At 49.9% G+C, this 21,670-nt stretch overlaps 2 pseudogenes; one reads left to right on the plus strand and one right to left on the minus strand.

Annotated features, from left to right (window-relative positions):
• Positions 1-2,534: 2,534 nt before the first annotated feature.
• Positions 2,535-17,362, minus strand: LOC136493957 (tRNA-specific adenosine deaminase TAD3-like; annotated as a pseudogene).
• LOC136492919 (subtilisin-like protease SBT1.2) lies at positions 3,351-4,755 on the plus strand (annotated as a pseudogene).
• Positions 17,363-21,670: the final 4,308 nt, after the last annotated feature.

The raw sequence follows: 21,670 nt of genomic DNA on the forward strand, positions 1-21,670 counted from the left end.
ATGACGCAAAAATACATTATTAATCTCAGATTAACCAAATTACAGTATTCTTTTAGACATGAAACATACAAGGTCACATTCAACATGAGACACAAAATCGAGTCACAATGACATAGCTTAGATTTCATTCATGCCAATTGGTACATGTAATAGTCATGCTAGGTTGCACACCTAACAGTAACATGAGACACCAAATTACAGTATTCTTCACAACACACAAGTCTGGCTTGCACACCTCACAGCTAACATGCAAGGAGTTCTTTACAAAATGTTACATCATCCAAAGCAACTAGCATCCATCCCCAAGCAGTTCTTTACAAAATGTTATATCATCCAAAGCAACTAGCATCCATCGATGTTTTATTTTCATCTCACAAAATGTTTGATCTGCTTGCTGACACAAAATAATCACGTTACATCTAGCGCCTTCCGGCTGAAAAATCAAAACATATTTTTTAGTTCCAACTTGTACCATAGTACTTTGTTCTGTCAGATGCAGCGTTCCAATTGTGCTTTCAGTAAACTGTTAATCTCACCAAGGCGTTTCTTCCCCCTCTCCGCCGCCCCGCGTAGTCCCCTCCCCTAGCGGCCGCGCCGCACTCGCTCCTCTGTGTCGGCAGCGCCGCACTCCGCCCTCCCCCGCGACTTTGCTCCCCCGTCCTCCGCTTGTCGGCAGGTGGCGCCGTCGGCTCCTTCTCTCCTCGCGGCCAGGCCTCGGGAGCGAGTGCGTCGGCCCCAGGCTCCGCGCCTCGGGTGCGCTGCCACGGCCTGCGAGGCTGCCGGATCCGGCTCAAGCAGCTGCCTGCCTGCCTCACTTTCCCCGCCTCTCTCTCTCGTCTCTGCGACCTCCTCCATGCACCGTCGTCGGCCTCGAGCACGACAGCCGGCTTTGGGGGATCGGATCTGGCGTCCCGTTGCCTGCTCCGACGGTTGACGCTGCGGATCTGCCTCGAGGCCAGGGCGAGCGCGCCGGCGTCGATCACCGCCACCACGCTCCCGTGCTGCCCCTCGCCCCCTACTACCCCTCCTCCAGCTCCATCGACCGGGACCGCACCGTGCAGCGTTGGCTCCCGATCCGCTCCAGCTCCATCGCCTCCTCCAGGTGCCTCCTGTCCTCCTCCACGCCCCAGCACCACTGGCCCTGCTCCGTCCCTCGTGCGACCGCACTTAGCTCCTCCCTCTCGGATCTCGCGGTCGCGCTCGCGAAGTCACGAACCTCCGCAGCTCCTCCATGGCAGTGTCAAGCAGCGATGGCTGACTTCGAGTGCAGCAGCGTCGAGCGCCTCCTCCACGCCCCCAACCCCCGCGCGGCCTCGTCCTGTTGCGGCCTATCGGGTGCAAGCGCGCCGTCAGCCGCCGTCGCGCGGCTCGCGCAGGCGCAGCTCTACCTGCCCTTCCACACCTCTCTCTCTCTCAATGGGCAGGGCTGGCACGGCCCGTTAGCCGTGGCGTGCTTTTTGGGCCAACCCGGCACAAAAAACAGCCCGACAGACCGTGCCTGGGCCAAGGCCCATGGCCCTAAGAGGCACAGCCCAGGGGGGCCGGCGTGCCATGCCGGCCCAACCCCTATCGGGCCGTGCTTTCACGAGCCCGTGCCGTGGCGGTCCAGGCCGGCCCATTGGCCATCTATAGGCTGGGCTGAGACGCTTGGCTCAAAAGTTGTATACAACAAATAAAATTTCTAAACCACTCCGTTGGACTATAATACACTGCACGGCTAATTCAACATCTGCGAACACCTCAAAGCATAATTGTGTACAGTAAACACAAAATAGCTTCCATGTCAGTGCCACATTTCCAGGACCATAAAAGAAATCTATAGTATCCAATTAAAGAGAACGGGGGGAGCATATTTTAGTGATACAACATAGGTAAAATTTTAATGATACAAAAAGACAAGCTTAGGCCTAATCTGAAGCCCTTGTGCAAAAAAATGACATCCATAGTGTAAATCAAGATCCTTTTTTCTAAATTATTTGGACCTGCTGTCTGCAAACAAATTAAACAAATTATTTGGACCTGCTGTCTGCAAACAAATTAAACAAGAAAATCAATACCACAAAGCATTTAGGCAATTAGTCACAACAGTTAAAGAGGGATACAAATACATACTGAAAGTGGATAATTGTCATTTCCTGGATTTAGCCTTTTATTATCCCAGTCATTGGCCAGCTCCTCTGAGGCCAACCGCTTAGTTCCTAATGCTGAAACAAGGAGAGATTGAGAATGAAGATGAAATAATCTGTTGACATCAATACTAAAATTAACAGGAGCAGTAACTGTGATGCTACATGAAGGCATTAAGCATAACAAAGAATAACAACAGAGAATGAACAGGCCCTGAATGAATCATGGATCTAAATTTACAATCACCTTATGCTGATCACAAAATCGAATAACGTTCACCAGACAATAATCTATAGTATCCGATTAAAGAGAACGGACTATATAATACACTGCATGGCTAATTCAACATCTGTAAACACCTCAAAGCATAATTGTGTACAGTAAACACAAAATAGCTTCCAGGTCAGTGCCACATTTCCAGGACCATAAAAGAAATCTATAGTATCCGATTAAAGAGAACGGAGGGAGCATATTTTAGTGATACAACATAGGTAAAATTTTAATGATACGAAATGACAAGCTTAGGCGTAATCTGAAGCCCTTGTGCAAAAAAAATGACATCCATAGTGTAAATCAAGATCCTTTTTTCTAAATAAAATGGAACAGGATGTTGGATCAGCATTCCTTCGAACAATAATTCAAACCATTCGTGTATGCCTCAGGTACTGAAACCCTAAATACATTGTAGTGATGATTTAGACTTCTCTCCCCATGCAACCTGTAGACTCCACCGAGTGCTCCAGTAACAGGATTGGGGAAAGCGTAGAACACACACGCTTGAATCTATGATGTACAAGTGCCATTGCACACCTTCAAATTAAAGTAGCACGTAAGTAAGATCAGCAGTAGTAAGTGGAGAAAATACGTGCAAGCTAGACAAAAATTGAACATACATTGTGCATGGTTCCCAAACAAGGTAGATATCAAATCCTGTACAGAGATATGGTCTGCTGGTTTCAGACAAGTCACCGCAGAATGATTCAGATGCCAGTTGCTCATTATCCTGATGTTTAAATTTGACCTTGTCAGAAAAAGGTAGGATAAATTGAATGCATTATTGCCAGTTTCATGCAACACTAAATAAGCAACTGCAATGAGAAATTATAAAAAGCAACAAGCTCACTTTTGTATCCGTCTTTAGCCTTTTTGCTGGTTCATTATCACAACAGTTCTCTGGATTGCCATTTGAATCTGCCTTGGGAGCTATTCGGTGAGAGACCATTATGGTAAGTGGGCTTCGACGGAATGCCATCCTGCAACGGGGTTTTGCCAGGATGCCATTATCAAATGCAACACAACCGCTATAATACCATCCGAGGGAATTTGGAGCCTTTTATTCCCCTTCTACCCCTCCCTTCTCAAACCAGATCAGCTGGCAGCAGCAGTGTATGTCACCAGGGTGTTACTAGTCTGCCACTCGTTGTTCTGGCTGCTGCTCCTTCCGGCGGTCGTCCTCGGTGCCGCCGCGGAGACGATGCAGACCTACATCGTGCAGCTGCACCCGCACGACGAGGGCGACAGCGGCGTGGCCATGCTCTCCGCCTCCAAGTCCAAGGTCGACTGGCACCTCTCCTTCCTCGAGAGGTCCGTGGCGTGGGAGCAGGAGAAGCGCCCCTCCTCGCGCCTCCTCTACTCCTACCACACCGTGTTCGACGACTTCGCGGCGCAGCTCGCGGACGGCGAGGCCGCGGCGCTGCGTGCGCTCCCGGGCGTTGCGTCGGTGCGCGCCGACCGACGGGTGGAGCTCCACACCACCTACTCGTACCACTTCCTGGGGCTCAACTTCTGCCCCACCGGCGCGTGGGCGCGGTCCGGGTACGGCCGCGGCACCACGGCATCACGGGCCGTGCCGATAAAGGTGAGGCAGTAAAAGAAGTAGGCGGCGCAGCCATGGTGCTCGCCAACTCCGAGATAAACCGGCAGGAGGACTCCATCGACGTCCACGTCCTGCCAGCGACGCTCATCGGGTACCGGGAGGCCGTGGAGCTGAAGAAATACATCAGATTGACGCCGCGGCCAGTGGCGAGGATAGTCTTCGGCGGCACGCGGATCGGGCGCACGCGCGCTCCTGCAGTGGCCGTGTTCTCCGCGCGTGGGCCGAGCCTGACGAACCCGTCGGTGCTGAAGCCCGACGTGGTCGCCCCCGGGGTGAACATCATCGCGGCGTGGCCCGGGAACCTGGGCCCGTCGGGGCTGGAGAGCGACGCCCGCTGGTCCAACTTCACCGTGCTCTCGGGGACGTCGATGGCGGCGCCTCACGTGAGCGGCATCACGGCTCTGATCCGGTCCGTGCACCCGTCCTGAAGCCCGGCGATGGTCTGGTCCGCGATCATGACCACGGCCGAGATAACCGACCGGCAGGGGAAGGCGATCATGGACGGCGGAGGCGACGGCGGGCGCGCCGACGTGTTCGCCATGGGCACGGGCCACGTGAGCCTGGCGCGCGCCATCGACCCGGGCCTCGTATACGACATCTAGCCCGCCGACTACGTGACGCACCTGTGCACGCTCGGATACACCCACCTGGAGATCTTCGAGATCACCCACACCGGGGTCAACTGCAGCGGTGGCGCTCAGGAACGGCGGTGCTGCGGCCACCACGCCTGGTGCTCCCAATCGCGACCGTGAAAGGAAAAGAGAGAAGGGAGGGGTAGAAAGGGAATAAAAGGCTCCAAATTACCTCGGATGGCATCTTAGCGGTTGTGTCGCACTTGATAATAGTATCCTGGCGAAGCCCCATTGCAGAATGGCATTTCGTCGAAGCCCACTTCCCATAATGGTCTCTCGCCGAATAGCCCCTGGCTTGGTTATTGAAGTCGAAGAAGGGAACATCGTTCTATCCCTCTCAGCGGCATTTTCAATGGCAACCATGGGAGCATGTCTCAGTGGATGCCATGCAAAACAGCCATCACAGGACAATGGCTTCTGCTCACAAGTCCTTTTTCTCATCCGTCCCCAAGGATTTATACATGAAATTTCCATGTTCAAACTGTTACGTTTAGGAAGAAAGGATCCTGGCAGTGACAAATTGCTGTCATTATCAGTTGCTTCATTCAAAGAGTAGGTAACATCTGCTTTCACTTCAGAAAACGCGTTCCCTTCTACAGGCATTTCATGCTTGTGTGTCTGGTCCGTGGCCTTTGCAATTATTTGCATGCTTGATGGATCAACAATTATTGCAGCATTGCCCGCCTAGTACAGTTAGAGAATCAAAGTGGAAATTAGTAACAAAAAAAAAATGATCAAACACCAAACAAACAAGATAAAGATACAATTGTGTAAATAACAAAGCTTGGCAGATAAAGTATGCTTGATGAACATTCATCATATTACATAAAGGCAGATTTTGACTGATTGAGTGAACCAGTTAGCAAGTTTAGGGATATGTAACTGCAAAATTTAATAGCTCATGGCCCTACTATGTAATACCCCTGAAAAGTTTAAGGACTACCAGAGAGTGGTCACCTTTGATAACTGAATAGCAGTCTTCATGCAATTAAATATTGATGGTAATTAGTCCTCTTGAAATCCACGGACAATATCAAGGCTGTAAGTTAAACATAGAAGTCTAAGAGAGAAGAAAATTGCATGAATACTACTCAGTAAAATTGAAATATCCACGCCTCCACAGAAAACTCTATTTTTATCATAAAATATAGTAAAACTTCATCCACAGGCAACAAAACTATGTAAAATCCTGCCAATTTGATGCAAAAGTATGTTACTGTAATCACATCACATGCTGTAGCAACTTTTAACAATATTCAAGGAAAAGATATGATTAGTCATTCGTAAATCATGACCTAAATTTGAAGACAAACCAGAAGCCCACCCATGATACTGTGCATTCACCAAACATTCTAGGCCCTGTAGCTATGCGCTACCAGCCAAAGTCAAAGCAACGAGCATTAATATTTTACGAATGCAGCTGCCTAAAGAATGACTATGCGGCACATCAGAATGGAGCCATGCCGCTAGATGGCTAGTGTTTCAACATCAGATAGGGCAGATTTCCTGCAACCCTGGTTGGGAATTGAAAGTCTTCAGAGAAGTGCTGTGATGGTAACTGAAACGTTATAGCTAGCAATTAGTTCCTTTTGGGCTTCAGCTACAACATTGTTTTCTTTATCTACTTACAAGTTTGGCCTAGAAAATCTTGTATGTTTGAGTGAACTATAAACAAAAGTATCTTTAGAAGACGACAAGATTAATGATGTAAAAATACCACAGCAAATGCATAATGTGACAAGACAACAAGGTGTTTGCAGAATGGTGAAGCAGGGGAGGTGGATCCAATGTGATGGTCATGCACTAAGAGATTTAATTCTGGGGTCATTCTAGGCACCTGGATGATCTGAAAGCACCAGAATGATACCATCTTCAAAATGGCTCATCCTTGATTCAACTCCTGTGGTGCCTTGCCAGAGCTAAGGGCATGTTGTATTGTTGTCACTAGAGGCCAGTAGAGGCTACATGGATAGGCTGTGGTCATGTATGTATTAACAACAGGCACAATGTAATATGAGAAACTAGTTGTAACAAGCCCTTTTCTTCTTAATAATGCAATGACATGCAGTTCTCCTGCGTGTTCGAGAAAAAAAGAGAGCATAATGTGACATGTAGTGAGGTCATACTCATATGCAGGATGGTAAGATGTTGGCCAAAGTTTGCACTGTTCCTCCCACTCCTCTTTTGATGTAGCACAACACTTGGCAACCTGTTAAAGACTTTTACCAATAGTAAACGTCAATATATGACAAGGGCACAAGGAAGCTAGATAACACCAGTCATTCCAAAGGATTCAAATTTTGATGCATCTAGAGTGGTAAGATATAAAAAGTTAAGAAACTTTTATCAACAAGCCAGAATCATATGCTACACTTTCAATAAAAATGACAAGATCAAAGCTTCCCAAAAGATGGCAGCATTACTTACTTTTGCAGTGAAAGGACTCAGCTGATAAGTATCCACTATCTTTTGTAGATCTTCAGAAAACTGTATGCTACAAGGTTCAGACCCAGTAGAAACACATAGGATTATTGATAACTCAGATTTTCCTGCCAAACATAATATAACATAGAATTAGAGAGTTAATAAAGTTCTGCAACATAATTATAAGTTAAATAGCCAGCCTAGCTTATAAAAAATACGATGATCTCCTCATTTTTGTTTCCATGCTACAGTAGTGGTTCTGCATTTCCTAACTTTAGATTAAGGTTTCGGGCATGATTACTTGTTACATGGAAGATCTAACTTGAAATATTGCTATTGTTAGTTTCTCAGTTGATGTTCCATCTAGAGTCATGATTCTTATCCTTATTCTTTGGAAGTGTTCCGTATCTCTGATGGGAAAAGCAGAGAAGGAGGACGCCTTTGAATAAAAGGATAAAATAATTATTTTTGCATGTGCAAATATTTACAGTATAAATAAATAAAAAGCATCCAGCGGCTTCCTTAAAAAAATGAACCTGCATCCCGGTGAAAAGCCTACTAATAATCATGCGAAAGTAAATTTTAATCAGTTACAAGGTTATTTTCCAATGCAAAATCAATTGTTTTTTATGTATCGATATGCCAGGGAGCATTTCTCCAGCTATGGCATGAGTCTTATTAACATGTGTATTTAGACAGTCATGGCATGTCTTCCGTGAGTAGTGCTCTCAGATGGCAAACAAAAAAAAAAAGAACAAGATGAAGTGCATATACCACCACATTCAGTACGTCGACGTACACCCTTTACATGCCTCAGATTCTCCAAAGGGCATACCTGGCTTAACTGCCTGAAAGCAGCGGAATCAAGAAAACATCACTTGGAATGGTATCACACAAATTGGATGATTTTGGGTCAAACAGTGAACCCAGAAAAATGTGTCACAACTTACAAAAGAGAGAGCGATTAGCATGTTTGCATCATAAAAAAATTCAAAAACAAAAAAGACCAACATGTCAACTGTATACAACCACCCCCATTCAGATAACAAACATGGGCCATGAGATCATGAACTTAACATTGATTTCATATTGGCAGAGAGAACTAAATTGGGATTGAATGTCATCCCAAGTGGATGAAACAGGATTACTGAACTAAAAATGAATGGAGTACAGGAAACACAACAGCTAGTTCCTATCCCATAAGAGTTACAAAAATTCAAAAATTAGATATTGGTTCATTTCCTGGACACCATTCCTCAACTGAAAGCACATCCCACCATCTATTATTTGAGCCAAAATATCATAAAAATAAAGCGATAGTGCCCCCAATTCTTGTTAATTTAAGTAAAAAATCGCTAAGCAGTAAAGAGTATTACTAAAATGTTTCAAATTCAGACCAAAAGAACAGGGAAAAAAGGTCCTTTACCTAATGAGAGTATTGGCTAGCTTGGGATCAATCTTGGCGGCCACCACATCAACTGGCAAGGCAAAGAAACAGTTTTTAATAAAATGAAACCACGATAGCATGAAAAAAAAACTAACTTTGAGAGCAATTAAAGGGAATACCTGTAGAGTCTTGGAGAGAGGGATTCAGGTTGCCCGGGACCTCAATGAGCTCCCATGCCATGATGACCGATTCTCAATTGAAGAAGCTGAAGTCAAGAAAAAAGAAATCACAGGAAGATTTGATAGGTAAGCCAGTTGTAAAGTAGCAGGGTGGCCAATGAGTTGAAGAGTCCTATGGTGTGTTTCGATGCCTCGGAATTTGGCCCAACTCATTTGGTGAGCATGGAAATGAGTGTCAAGAATTAAACCATCTGACAAGGAAACAAACAGCTAGACTGAAGAACAGAGTGGGATTTACTGCCTGAACTGATGGATATTTGGACTAATAGATAGATTCAAAATACAAGGAAAATGGACCAAATGGAAACGTTACGCACCCCCCGCTCCCCCGCCCCCGCATCCGTACGCCGCCTCCCAGCCCAGATCCGCCGCCGCCGGCCGCGGCCCCCATACGCCGAGCGCGCCTGCGGAATCCCCGCCCTACGCTCGTCCTCCTCACCCCACTCGCAAGACGTACGATGGCCCCCTGCCACAGATCGAGCTTGCCCCCCCACGCTCGCCCCCGCCCCCGTACGCCGCCCCCCTGCCCAGTTCCACCGCCGCCGGCCGCGGCCACCGATCGCCTGCGGACTCCCCACCCTGCCCTCACCCCAAGGGCAAGGCGTACGGTGGCCCCCGGCCACAGATCGAGTCCACCCCCCGGCGCTCCCCACCCCAGGCGGCCATCAAATCGGCCACTGTGGAGCCGGATCTCCGGTTCCGCGCGCCCGTTGCTGCGTCGGTCACCGCTCGCGGCGCGCCCCCTGTTCCCGCGGTCGTCGTGGGGCCAGAGCCCCGCCTCGTCGTGACCAGTGCGGCCACCGCCAGTGGGTTCGACACGACGGGAAGCACGTCGGGCAAGCGAGTCAGTTTCACCTCGCCTCTCTGCAACCACCCGGTCAGAAGCTACTGCTCCATTGCTGCTACACCTACCAAATCCTGCCTCAGATCCGCTGCTGTGCGGAGTCCACGGCTCTGATGGGCTCGAGGCCGTCACCGGGCCACGGCAGCTGGCCAGTGGGGCGCATTCACGCGCGCGCTTCGTGTCACAAGACGAGGACGGATGGTCTTTGGTGCTCCCGAGACGTTGGTGGCGTCTCCCAGAGTTCAAGAGCTTGGAGCATTCAACTCCTTCAACCACCCAGGTCACATCGGCGCGCCACCTCCACAGAGATGATCTGCAGCGGCGTATGAGAGGTAAATGTTTCCGCTGTCTTTCCTTTGGCCACGCTGCGGCGGATTGCAGAGACCCGGTGCGGTGTTTCTCCTGTGGCCGCTGGGGACATAAAAGCTTTGTGTGCAAGAGCAGGCACTCATCCTCCAGAAAGCAAGCTTCCACGCCCAAGACTGCCCCGCCACCGCTCGACGACACCAACTTCCCGCCCCTGCGCGAAACGGCGATGGCAAGGCCCAGGGACCCCGCTGTCCGTCCTCTGGACACCAGCGCAGTGGCTTTCTCCATCGACAACATGGACCAGGAGCTCGATTGTCTCTCTATGCACGGCATGGTGGCATGGCTGGGGGGGAGCAGGCCGGTGGTGGAGCCGGAGGTCATCAAGAGGGCCATCTGCCATCAGTTTCTAGTTCGCCCGGAGGATGTCACCATCGTCAGGCACGCCCCTGAGGACTTCTTCGTCGACTTCAAGCACCACCACCACCGCGACGAGGTGGTGGCGCAGGGGGTTTTCCCCTACCGCAACCTCGACATCCACACAAGGCCGTGGCAGATAGTAACGCACGGCGACATCTGCGACCTCAAGTTCTGAGTCCGCCTCTGCCTGGAGGGCATCCCCCTTCACGCCTGGAATGAGAGCATCGCCAAGAGGGCTGTCGCCAGGGCCTGCGACCTTGACTACGTCGAGAAGGCGTCGCTGGACCGCACGGACACCAGGGCGCTCTGTGTCTGGGCCTGGACGCACAATCCGTCAGACATACCGAAGGTAACTTGGCTCACATTGTCCTACAGGAAAGCTGAGTCCCACAGCGCGCAACCCGTGCGCGGCCGCCGGGGACTCACATTCAGGGTGCTGGTGCACCTTGATCTGGTGGAGGATCCACCAGGGAGAGATGGACGGGCTGCTGCTCCCCGCGTGTTCATGTGGGACTATGGGGTCGTTGATGGTGAAAGGACACCGCGCGACCGCCACGACCCACCGCCTGCTGTCTTCCGCGGTGGACACCGCGATGACGACGACGAACGCCGTGGATGCCGAGAGCACTAGGGTGACAACTGGTACTCGCGCCTTGCCCGTAGCCTGTCGCGAGCGCCCAAGGATCGCGAGTGGGAGCGGTCGGAGTCGAGACATGGTGGACGTCGACACCGGAGCCCCGAACACGGGGGTCGTCGTTGACATCTGCACGACGTCGCTCCTGGCCATGGCGCCCGCGAGCCTGCCCCGAGCGACCCTGTGGGCCATGATGTCACCCTTTCTGCCCCAGGCGTCACTGCTGGACGTGGGACGGACACTGGGTCTCGGCACCTACTTGCCAAGCCCGCTGACTCCGGCCGCTAGGGAGAGATTCAGCGCGGAACCAGAGGACGCAGCAGAGAACGGGCGCAACACCGGAGGCCGCACAGGCACGCGCGTTCGAAGCCGAGGACCACAACGACGCGCTCCAAGTCCCCGTCACCACGCCAGCGCTGCAAGTCACCGGACTTCAGCGGTGCTGGCAACAATCATCATCCATCACCGAGCCCTCCAAAGGTGCGTGCTAATCAAAGCAATGTCAATAACCAACCCTGCACCCTTTCACCTGCTGCTTCCCCGCCCTGGAAGCCGAATGCCACACCTGATGCTGCAGCACCGTCCACGTCCGCAACACCGAGCGACTCATCTTCGGACACGCTGACGACCGCTGTGTCTCCCCCTTGCCTGACTGAACTGCAGGGTCCTCCCATCACCGACCAAGAAAATGTGACATCACAACGGTCACGCCTCGCTGCGGAGCGTCGCTTCCGCTATGGGCGAGTCTACTCCAGGCGGCCACATCGGAAGCAGACACAGCCGGAGAGGAGCCCCCAGGTGGTTCGTTTCCGCCCGAGGCTCATCTACTCCAGACGCGGCGCCCGCGGAACGCCCACCAACTGCTCGCGCAGTCGACGCATGACAGATGGACTTCACCACCACCAGCAACCGGGCAACAACAGCGACAACCCAGAGGTACTCGCCGACGATGGCCAGAGCACACCGCACACTGCAGCGGTGGTGTCACAGTTCCTATTGGAGATCTCACAACCTCTGCCTCAGCCCATTTTGCAGGGTCCAGTGCGCCAGCCAAGCCCGCCGCTACGACGCAAGAGGCAACCAGCCCCGACACGCAGGAGCACGCGCATCGTGGCCAAGTTCTGGCCGAGGGGGGACACCCAAACAAAGGCCAGACAAGTGCTCTTGAAAAGGCTTGGCATCCTCGACGTCCAAGGACTCAACCACGACGAGGCAATGCTGCGCTACTTGAACCTATTCAAGGGTCCTCTAGACGACGATACTGTCAAGACAATGTCGGCACTGTGTGGCCTCGATGCAGCGGCAACGCTACCCACCACCAGCACCTAGACATCTATTGAGTTGCTGGGGTAGGTTTATTAGCCGATGTTAGAAACCGTGCATCGCAGTGGCAGCGGGAGCTCTGAGAGCTCCGCAACTTTTGTGTTTGTCCACCTATGGTGTTTGGGTGGGGCGACAGCCAGAGGCCTTCGGTCGTCTCCCCATCAAACTACTTGGACACCGCATCTCGCAGTTAGCTGTAGCTTTACCTCTGTGAGCAGCAAACCTTTGCTTCGTTTTGCTCTGTCGGCGGCCAGCTTTCAGATGTATCGGCGTTATCACCTTGCAACTCGCTTGAATTTATACATCCGTGTCATTAGCTTACGGCAAGTTGCCAGTTCAAATGTCCCGGGTGGCGGCTTTCTCGCCACCTTACTAACTGCATTTTTAAGATGGGACCACTTGGTTTCCTTATGGCACAATTAAATTGCAACATAATTAACTGGAACGTTAGGGGATTGAATGACGGAGCACGACAGGACTCCGTGTGCGAGTTAGTGAGAACCACTGCTGCAACCGTTGTATGTCTACATGAAACAAAGTTGCATGTGATGGATCATGAGGTGGTACGAAGAACTATCGGAGCAAAATTTGTAAACTCCTATACGGTGCTACCGGTGGAACAGACTAGAGGAGGCGTCTTCCTAGCAGTGAATGAAGACTTCTTCGACCTCATCGACATTATACTTACCTCGAACACCATAACCGCGCAGATCAACATGAGGGCCGATGGAACAAAGTGGCAAATTACAGTGGTATACGGCCCGCAGGGAGAGGCAGCTAAACTTCAATTCCTCCAAGAATTGAAGAACATTCCACCGTCGGTCCACAATAGATGGCTCATCCTGGGAGACTTCAATCTCATCTACCAGGCGGAAGACAAAAACAACTCCAACCTAAACCAGCGCCTCATGGGGGCGTTTAGAGCGATGATCGATCATTTGAGGCTCAAAGAAATCAAGCTAAATGGGCGCCGCTTCACCTGGAGCAATCAACAGGACAACCCGACGCTCACTAGAATTGACAGGCTGCTTTGTACCAACGAGTGGGACCTGCTCTTCCCCGCATGTTTCCTACACTCCCTCCCATCACTAATGTCGGACCAAACACCCCTGCTGCTACAGGGAGAGCTTGACCACCGGCACAACACGTCCTTCCGCTTTGAAAATTACTGGACTAAGATGGAAGGATTCCAAGACATCGTCCAAAATTCTTGGAATAGGCCGGTCGCCTCGGCTCTTCCTATCAAACGCTTGCATATCAAAATGGCGCGCGTGGCAAAAGCAATCAAGTGTTGGAAGAAAGACAAGATTGGGGATACAAGGATACAGCTCGCCATTGTGAAAGAAGTATTATTGCAGCTAGAAGCAGCCTAAGAACATAGGATGCTCACGGCCATGGAACTTCACCTATGCCGCCGACTCAAATCCCGTAGCACGGGGCTCGCTGCTATTGAAAAATCAAGAATTAGACAGAGATCGAGTTTAACTTACATCCAATGTGGAGATGCTAACACAAAACTCTTCCATAGTAGAGCCAATGCTCGACGGAGAAAGAACTACATACACTATCTACACACGGATGAGGGAATCGCGGTGGCCCACCAAGATAAAGAAAAGGTCATACACAATTATTTTAGAAATCACATTGGCTCCACGGCGCAGAGAGATTCCACAATTAACTAGCAAGCCCTAGGTTACAACCAGCATGATCTTTCTGACCTGGAGGTGCCTTTCTCCCAGGATGAGATAAAAAACATTGTATACGCCATGCCTTCCGATAAAGCGCCGGGACCGGATGGCTTCACAGGCGCCTTCTTCAAAGCATGTTGGGAAATCATTAAAGAGGATGTTATGGCAGCCATGAACTGCTTATTCACATTGAATGCCCAGGGTTTCGAATGGCTAAATTCGGCTACTATTATCCTTCTCCCCAAAAAAACGGATGCAACAAAAATTAGCGACTTCAGACCCATCAGCCTACTCCATGGCATTGCAAAGATTTTCTCCAAAGTGTTAGCTGACAGACTTGCCCCCCGACTCAACTCCCTCGTTTCAAACTGTCAGAGCGCATTTATAAAAAGGAGAAGCATCCACGATAATTTTCTGTACGTCCAGAGCACGGTAAAAAAAACTACACAAGCAGAAGATTCCGACTTTGTTCATGAAACTAGACATCCACAAAGCCTTTGACACGGTACACTGGGGGTACTTGCTTGAGGCGATGCAGGCTCTGGGTTTCGGACAGCGTTGGCGGGAATGGATCTCTATCATCCTACGTACGTCCTCCTCGACACCCATGCTGAATGGGCGACAGGGGGCCACCTTTAGCCATGCCAGAGGCGTCCGCCAGGGAGATCCGCTTTCGCCGATGCTATTCATCCTAGATATGGACCCGCTTCAGCGTCTGCTTGACCTAGCAACTCAACAGGGGATTCTCACCCCCTTACCAATCACGGCGGCTAAATGGAGAACCTCATTGTATGCAGATGATGCCGCCATTTTCCTCAGCCCCGCAAAAGACGATGTAGAAGCTGTCAAAACCATCCTGCAGGCGTTTGGCACATTCTCGGGACTCCATATTAATCTTCAAAAGAGCTCAGTGCATCCGATTGGTTGTGGAAACGTCGACCTAGACCAAGTACTGTCGCCTTTCACCGGTACTAGAGGGGGCTTCCCATGCAAATATTTGGGGCTACAACTCCATATTAGATCACTGCAAAGGATTCATGTCCAACCTCTCATAGACCGGATTGCCCACAGGCTACCCAAATGGAAAGGAAGATGGTTAAACAGAGTGGGACGTCTCACTCTTGTAACCTCTGTACTCTCCTCTATGCCAACCTACCACCTGACAGTGTTTCCCCTCGCCGCTTGGGCTAAGAAGAAGATAGATAAAATCAGGAGATCGTTTTTGTGGAAAGGGGAGGAGAATGCAAACGGCGGACACTGCCTAGTAAACTGGCAGACAGTTACCAGACCAAAAGACCTTGGGGGTTTAGGCGTCCTTGACCTGGAGAGATTTGGACGAGCTCTCCGGTTGCGATGGCTTTGGCAAGATTGGGTGGACGAGTCCAAGACTTGGAGCGGATCGGAGCTCCCGTGTTCTGATGATGACCGCATCCTCTTCAACTCCTCAATCAATATATCTTTAGGAGATGGTGCAAAGACAAGGTTTTGGCATCACAGTTGGCTCGATGGGCAAGCTCCTAAATACCTAGCCCCGAACTTGTTTCGGCTAGTCTCAAGGACTAACCAAACGGTGCAAAAAGAGATGCGGAACAACAATTGGATACGTAAACTAGGGAGGAAAATCACATCGGCTACCCACATAGAGGAGTTTGTATCCCTCTGGATACGAATGCAGGATGTGCACCTACAGCAGGGTGTCCAGGACACCATCACCTGGCGTTGGACAAATGACGGGAATTTCTCCACCCGCTCGGCATACAAAATCCAATTCAGAGGTTCGCTCCCCCCATTCCGTACGGATTTGATTTGGAGAGCGCATGTGGAGAACAGATGCAAGATCTTCGCCTGGATCTTAGTGCAAGATAAAATTCTAACGGCTCGTAACCTACAAAAGAGAGGGTGGCCGCACCAGCAGCAATGTGTCATGTGCAACGGGCCCTTAGAAACAAGCCTCCACTTATGCCTTTGTTGCCCTTTTGCCAAGGCGGTTTGGGATCAAATCTTATCATGGGAAAACTTCACTCAACTGCAACAGCAACTCCAGGTAAACCCCACCCACATCAAGTCATGGTGGGAAGAAGTGGCAGCGAAAGTGCCAAGATCTGAGCGGAGGCGGCTCAACGGGATAATTATCTACACATTCTGGAATATATGGAAGGAGAGAAATACGAGAGTCTTTGACAACTTGATACAAATGGGAACGCAGGTAGCAGCAAGGATAAAGGAAGACATACACCAAAGGAAGAGAGCTCTTGAGTACGTTTAGCTCACAGGTGTATGGGGGGAAGGTGGGGATGAAACCTTAATCTCGCTAGTCTTTGATTGTACATAAACTTTCTTTCCCTATCTTAATTGAAAGGCAGAGCTCCTGCCATTGCGTTCAAAAAAAAATACAAGGAAGCTACTTCACTATATTTCTAACAAGCTAGAGTTTGGTTTTGTTCTTTGATACCCCCCCCCCCCCCCCCCCCCCACCCCCCACCCCCACTGAACCAGCCCCCAACCTTTTATAGGTCAAGGTATGGATCTTTTGGTAATGGAACTAAGAACTGTCTGGAACACGAAAACAGGATTAAACTATTGGCCTATTGCCATTACAAATGTTTGGCGCTAAGCAAGAGAAAATCAAAGATAGCTATGACTTCCACTTGTACTTTGAACTTGACTGAAAACACAAATATACTGGACTTCTAGACATTTGCACTCACAGAGTGACAAAATTGAATGCCAAAACTTGAGAGTTCCTGAGAATGAGAATCTTTATTGAAAACTAACTGATTTCCTTACTAAACTTGAGGGATTAAGCCTAATCCACACATAGTGAAACAAGGCTGGGAAGCAATCAGCTCCCTGCCATTGCCCGCCCCTCACTGAAATTGCTAAACTACTTCCTAAACCTAGCAATCTGGTAAGAATTATTTTTTTATAACTGCTGGAGACTAGTTCACCTCCCATCTCAGGATGGATATGCGATTCCTTTAATTACTGTGGGAACATTATTGCAAATTTGCAAGACGCAATGGCGGTGGCTTCATCAGATTTCAGTTGCAAAATAGCTAATCACAGGATTTCAGGCTTAAGGTAAGCATAATTTACTTGAATTAAATTAGAAAGGAAATTGAGCTGATAGGCTGCACACCTGCTGCCTACCCGCTGCTAATATAGAGCACAGAGCTTTCAAACTCTGCCAGAAGGTTTTGTTTGTGACAATGGCTGTATAATTGGCGTAGGAGCGGCAAAAAAAAAAGGATTTTAATGTCTTGGTCCTCTTTACTGTGCAACTCTATAAAAATCTACCCAATCAATTAATCATTCATGGAATGTTTAGATCGGGAAGAACCAGCGAATGGATACGAGAACAGGAACAGCAATTTACCAGGGCTCAGACAGTCAGACGAGTAGGCGCTCGGATAGTCGGATCATGCGGCCAAAAAGCTAATAATTGACATGTATAATGTCGCAATTGATAGTGTGTTGTATGCATAGCAGGGTGTGTTCAGCATCACAAATTGGAGCTTGGTAAAAGTAAAATTCAGGAAAAATACATACCTGCAGTAGACTTGATGAATGTGATACCTTGCTGACGTTCAACTATTACAAATATCATTAACTAGAAACTTTGTTCACTTATCACATATATGAATAAAAGAAACAAAGGAAAGTCTAGTTTATTACTCTGTTGTATGGCCACTGAATTGGCATTGACTCAGCATCAGCCAAAGTCTCAATGTCACCATAAGGGCGAGGTAGCACTATATCCCTTTTAATCACAACCTTCACAACAACTTCACAATAGTGCCTTCCAAGAGGCTGGCCTCCCGCGCATTGGACTCTGCAAGGTCTCGTTCACCCCGAGCCCTCTAGATGTTTCTCTCCGAGACGTTCACCACCTCTTGGAGTTTTTCGTTCTCCTCGGTGAGGGGCTCCATCCTCTTTATCAGCTAGCGGCGCTGCTCGGCAGTCTACGTTATCTCCTGCAAATGCATAATGACAATGTCGAAATCGAGTTACAAAAGTCAAAGAGGAGCATTCTAGATGCAGTACTAACCTTAATTTGCTTCGTCACCGTAGCAAGGGCAGTTTCCAGTCTCCTGAACTCACTGGTGGTGTCCTCCTTTTCGACAATTATTATGTCATCGCCGTGCTTTCGGAGGATTTGGATAGCTTGGGGTCGAGGTTCCTCATGCTCGATCTCCTCCACCTTGTCCTCCTCTGCTGCAGTTAGAGGCACCACCTAGGGGCTCAGCGGCCGGATAGCGGGTCCGACTATGTCATCCTATGACTCGGGGAGCACCGTCTACTCCTTCGGCACTACAAGATTCTCCGCTCCAGATTTCGGTGAGATGCTAGTAACTATAGTTTCCACTCCAAAGGACGTGGCGGTGCCTCCCGTCGCTGAGGGTACAGTCGCTGACTCATTTGCCGTCGACGGCAGCTATTCATCGCCGCTAAGTCCGCCAACATCGGTAATTGGCTCCACCACGTGCTGACGAGCACCTAGGGACTCCAGGATGGGCTCCACCGGCATCCCCTCCATCCCAGAGCCAGCCTTTGACTACTCGTCAGTCTAGATGGATGGGACTAGATCCATCATACGCCTTGCTCTGCATCAAGTCAGCTCGTCAGTCATCACAAAAGTTAAGAACCTACAGCAAATTAACTCCAAGGTAAGGATACTTATGGTTTAGTCTGTCGGTTCAATTTCTTGAACCGGCGGTGCCTGCCCGAGCCCCTAGGCGTAGCCGTGGGATCGGCTCCCATACTCTGCGGAGGAGATCTTGGCTCCTCCACAGTCGACCTTTGTTCTACCTGATGCTCTGGGGCCCTCTCCGCCTGCTGCTTCGGTTTTCCCTTCGCTTGTTGCTTGGGGACTCCTGTCGTTTGCCCCACAGGGACTCTCGTCGTTTGCTATGTGAGAACTTCCCTCGCTCGCTGCTCGGGGACTTCCCTCATTTGTGGCTCAGGGACTTCTTTGCGTCCCCTTGATTTATTCCCCATGGGAGTGTTGTGCGAAGGCCCTTTCGTGCTCTGTGGAGGATCCGTCAGAATTTCGTCGTTATCCGACCAGTCAATCACAGTGGCCCTTTGCGTTCAACTGGTCTGATCATCGCCAAGCTAGATGCTGTCCGGTTTGATAAAACCAGAACCCGTCGTCTTCCTCCTCTTCTGTGCCGGCTCATCTGCCGCTGCCCTCTTCCCTTGGGCTTTCTCTGACACCGGGGGAGAACTCTCTGTCCGACCAACATCTATGCCTCCAGAGTCCAACGAGACACCAATGGCACTTCCTTCAGGTTGAGTTGGTGGTCGTGCATCCACAGCTGGTGGCCAATTGTCCTTCGGCACACTTGAAAAGTTCACCGCCCTATCCTATGAATGGATCTTCACATAGGTAAATCAGTCTCCTGTTCGGCAATGAAGAAGGATAAAATGCATCAGGAATACACAACTGAGATATTTACCTGAGGAGGCAGATTTTTGTAGTTCAAGGGCCTCGTATACCCTAACATGTTGAAAGAGGAAAATGGAGCGAATAGCTCTACAGCCCGCTCTTCACAAACGTTCCTCGACAGCATCTCCGGCCTCTCCCAGGTACCATCGATTTCCCCCTTGAACTCGAAGGCTGGATGCGCTCTCTCTTTACAGGGCTGCACGCAGAGTACTATAAAGCTTGCTGCTACTAATCTACCGCTGGTTCTCACACCCTTTATTAAGGCAAGAAGCTCCCTCACTTGCTCCATGTCAGTGATGTTCGGTGTCTCCGACCAGCTCCTCCGACTCTCCAGGATGTGGTCAGCATCGCAGCGGACGGCTGGGTGGCTCTGTTTTATGTAGAACCATCTAGCGTTCCACCCCTTTAATGATGTGTTCAGTGGCACAGTAAGGTACTCGCCCGCCATCCCATCGCGCGGCTGAAGGTACACCCCGCCAACCACTTTGGAACCACCGCCGCCTCTCTTTTTCAGCCAGAACAAGTAATGGAAGAGGTTGAAATGGGGGAGGATTCCAAGATATGCGTCACAAAAATGGATGAAGATTGAAATGTGCAGAATGGTATTGGGATGGAGGTTGCACAGACTAACTACCCAAAGCTCCAACAGATCCCTTAGGAATGGATGAACAAGAAATCCCAACCCACGCCAGAAATAATCCTCTAATACCACCACTTCATCGGTATGAGGTGTTGGGAAGGCCTCACCAAGGGCTGGCCGCCATCTGGTGGTAGCACGGTTAGGAAGAACGCCGCCCTCCACCAATTTGTTAAGCTCCGCCTCTCCCATTCACGATAGCACCCCCTCTTTATCTCGCCGGGCATCGGTGCTCGCCTTCTTGGGGCTTGTTTTCTTCGATTTGGTAGCTCCTTTCTTTGGCACCATCTCTCCGATGTGATTGGGGTTTGACGGTGGAAGCAACTGTGGAAGCGAATCTGGAAACGTGAGGATTGAGGATGAAGACGGAATGGCAGAGTGAAAAAAAGGTATGAACGAGGGATGTGACGACGTAGTTATAAAGACTTTCCCCACCCTCTCGCATTTGAGGGTTTTTGGGAAATTGTGCCCGCAATTTGCGCCCCTCCGATTTCTCTGACGTGGATTAATGGGCCGCAGCCTGGGCTTTCGCGTAACTACAGCCCATGTAGCACATTTATCGCTGATGTTGGTTATTACTCGCCAAATAATCACCTCCTTCTCCGTCATTTATTGAGGCTCAGTAACGGTTACTATACAGCCATTACTCTGGTTTTTTCTCCATGGTGGAGTTTTTCATATATCTCTGTACAAGACTCACGGACTGGCTGCCTGCTCGGTCGGTCTTTTTAATATTTTTTCTATTTCTGACCCAGGCACCACATGACTACGTCACCTACTGTCAGGCTCAGGGACTAATTGGGCACACTTCACCTTGCGGTGAATGTGCTCTCTCCCATTTCAAGGCTGTGCTCGAGGACTGGCTGCCTGCTCGGCTAGTCTTTTGCTATTCTTCTACTTTGGACCCTGGCACTATATGACTACGTCATCTACTGTTAGGCTCAGGGACTAAGTGGGTGCACTTCACCTCACAGTGAATGTGCTTGCTTTATTCTGGAAGACTCCACGCCTCTCAAAGCTGAGGAAGATTATCTCCTTTTCTCGTAGACAGACTCTACGTGGGCACACTTCATCCCCTACAAAGAAATTTTTGGTTCTGAACTTGAGATCCTTACACCCTTATGGCAAGCCATGCTTGGGTTATGCTGCTCACCTATGGTTCGTGACTACTCGGCTATGGTTTGTGCTGCTCAAAAATAGTACATGCTGCTTGGCAACTGCTCATAACTGCTTGGCAACTCATCACGGTGGTCGGACCATGAGTTCGACTACTCGGCTTTGTTCGCACCTACTCGGATAAGCTCAAGACGGCATTACACAACGGGTACAAGGCGCTCGGGGACTAGCTATGGGGGGTATGACCCTGGATACCCACGGCAGACCACATGGGCTGCGCCCTTAGGGGCGGCCCAGCCCACAAGACGAAGCCTTACAGGGCACGACTCTGGTCGACGCCTTCCGATGTAGACTAGGCCCGAACTTCCGAAAGGTAAGGTAATGAAAAAACAGTAACAATCTAAAGGGGAAAACAAAGTTATACCTAATGGGCAACAAGGTTTCTGATACCACTTGATGTAGACTAGGCCCGAACTTCTAAAAGGTATGATAGCGTCGATTGGTGGAGACTTGATGTTCATGATCTAGGCTTTGAACCAAGACTGATTTGGACCCCCGCAATCGTTAC

The sequence above is a fragment of the Miscanthus floridulus genome, chromosome 11, assembly GCF_019320115.1.
Source record: "Miscanthus floridulus cultivar M001 chromosome 11, ASM1932011v1, whole genome shotgun sequence".
NCBI classification, from domain to species: Eukaryota; Viridiplantae; Streptophyta; class Magnoliopsida; order Poales; family Poaceae; genus Miscanthus; species Miscanthus floridulus.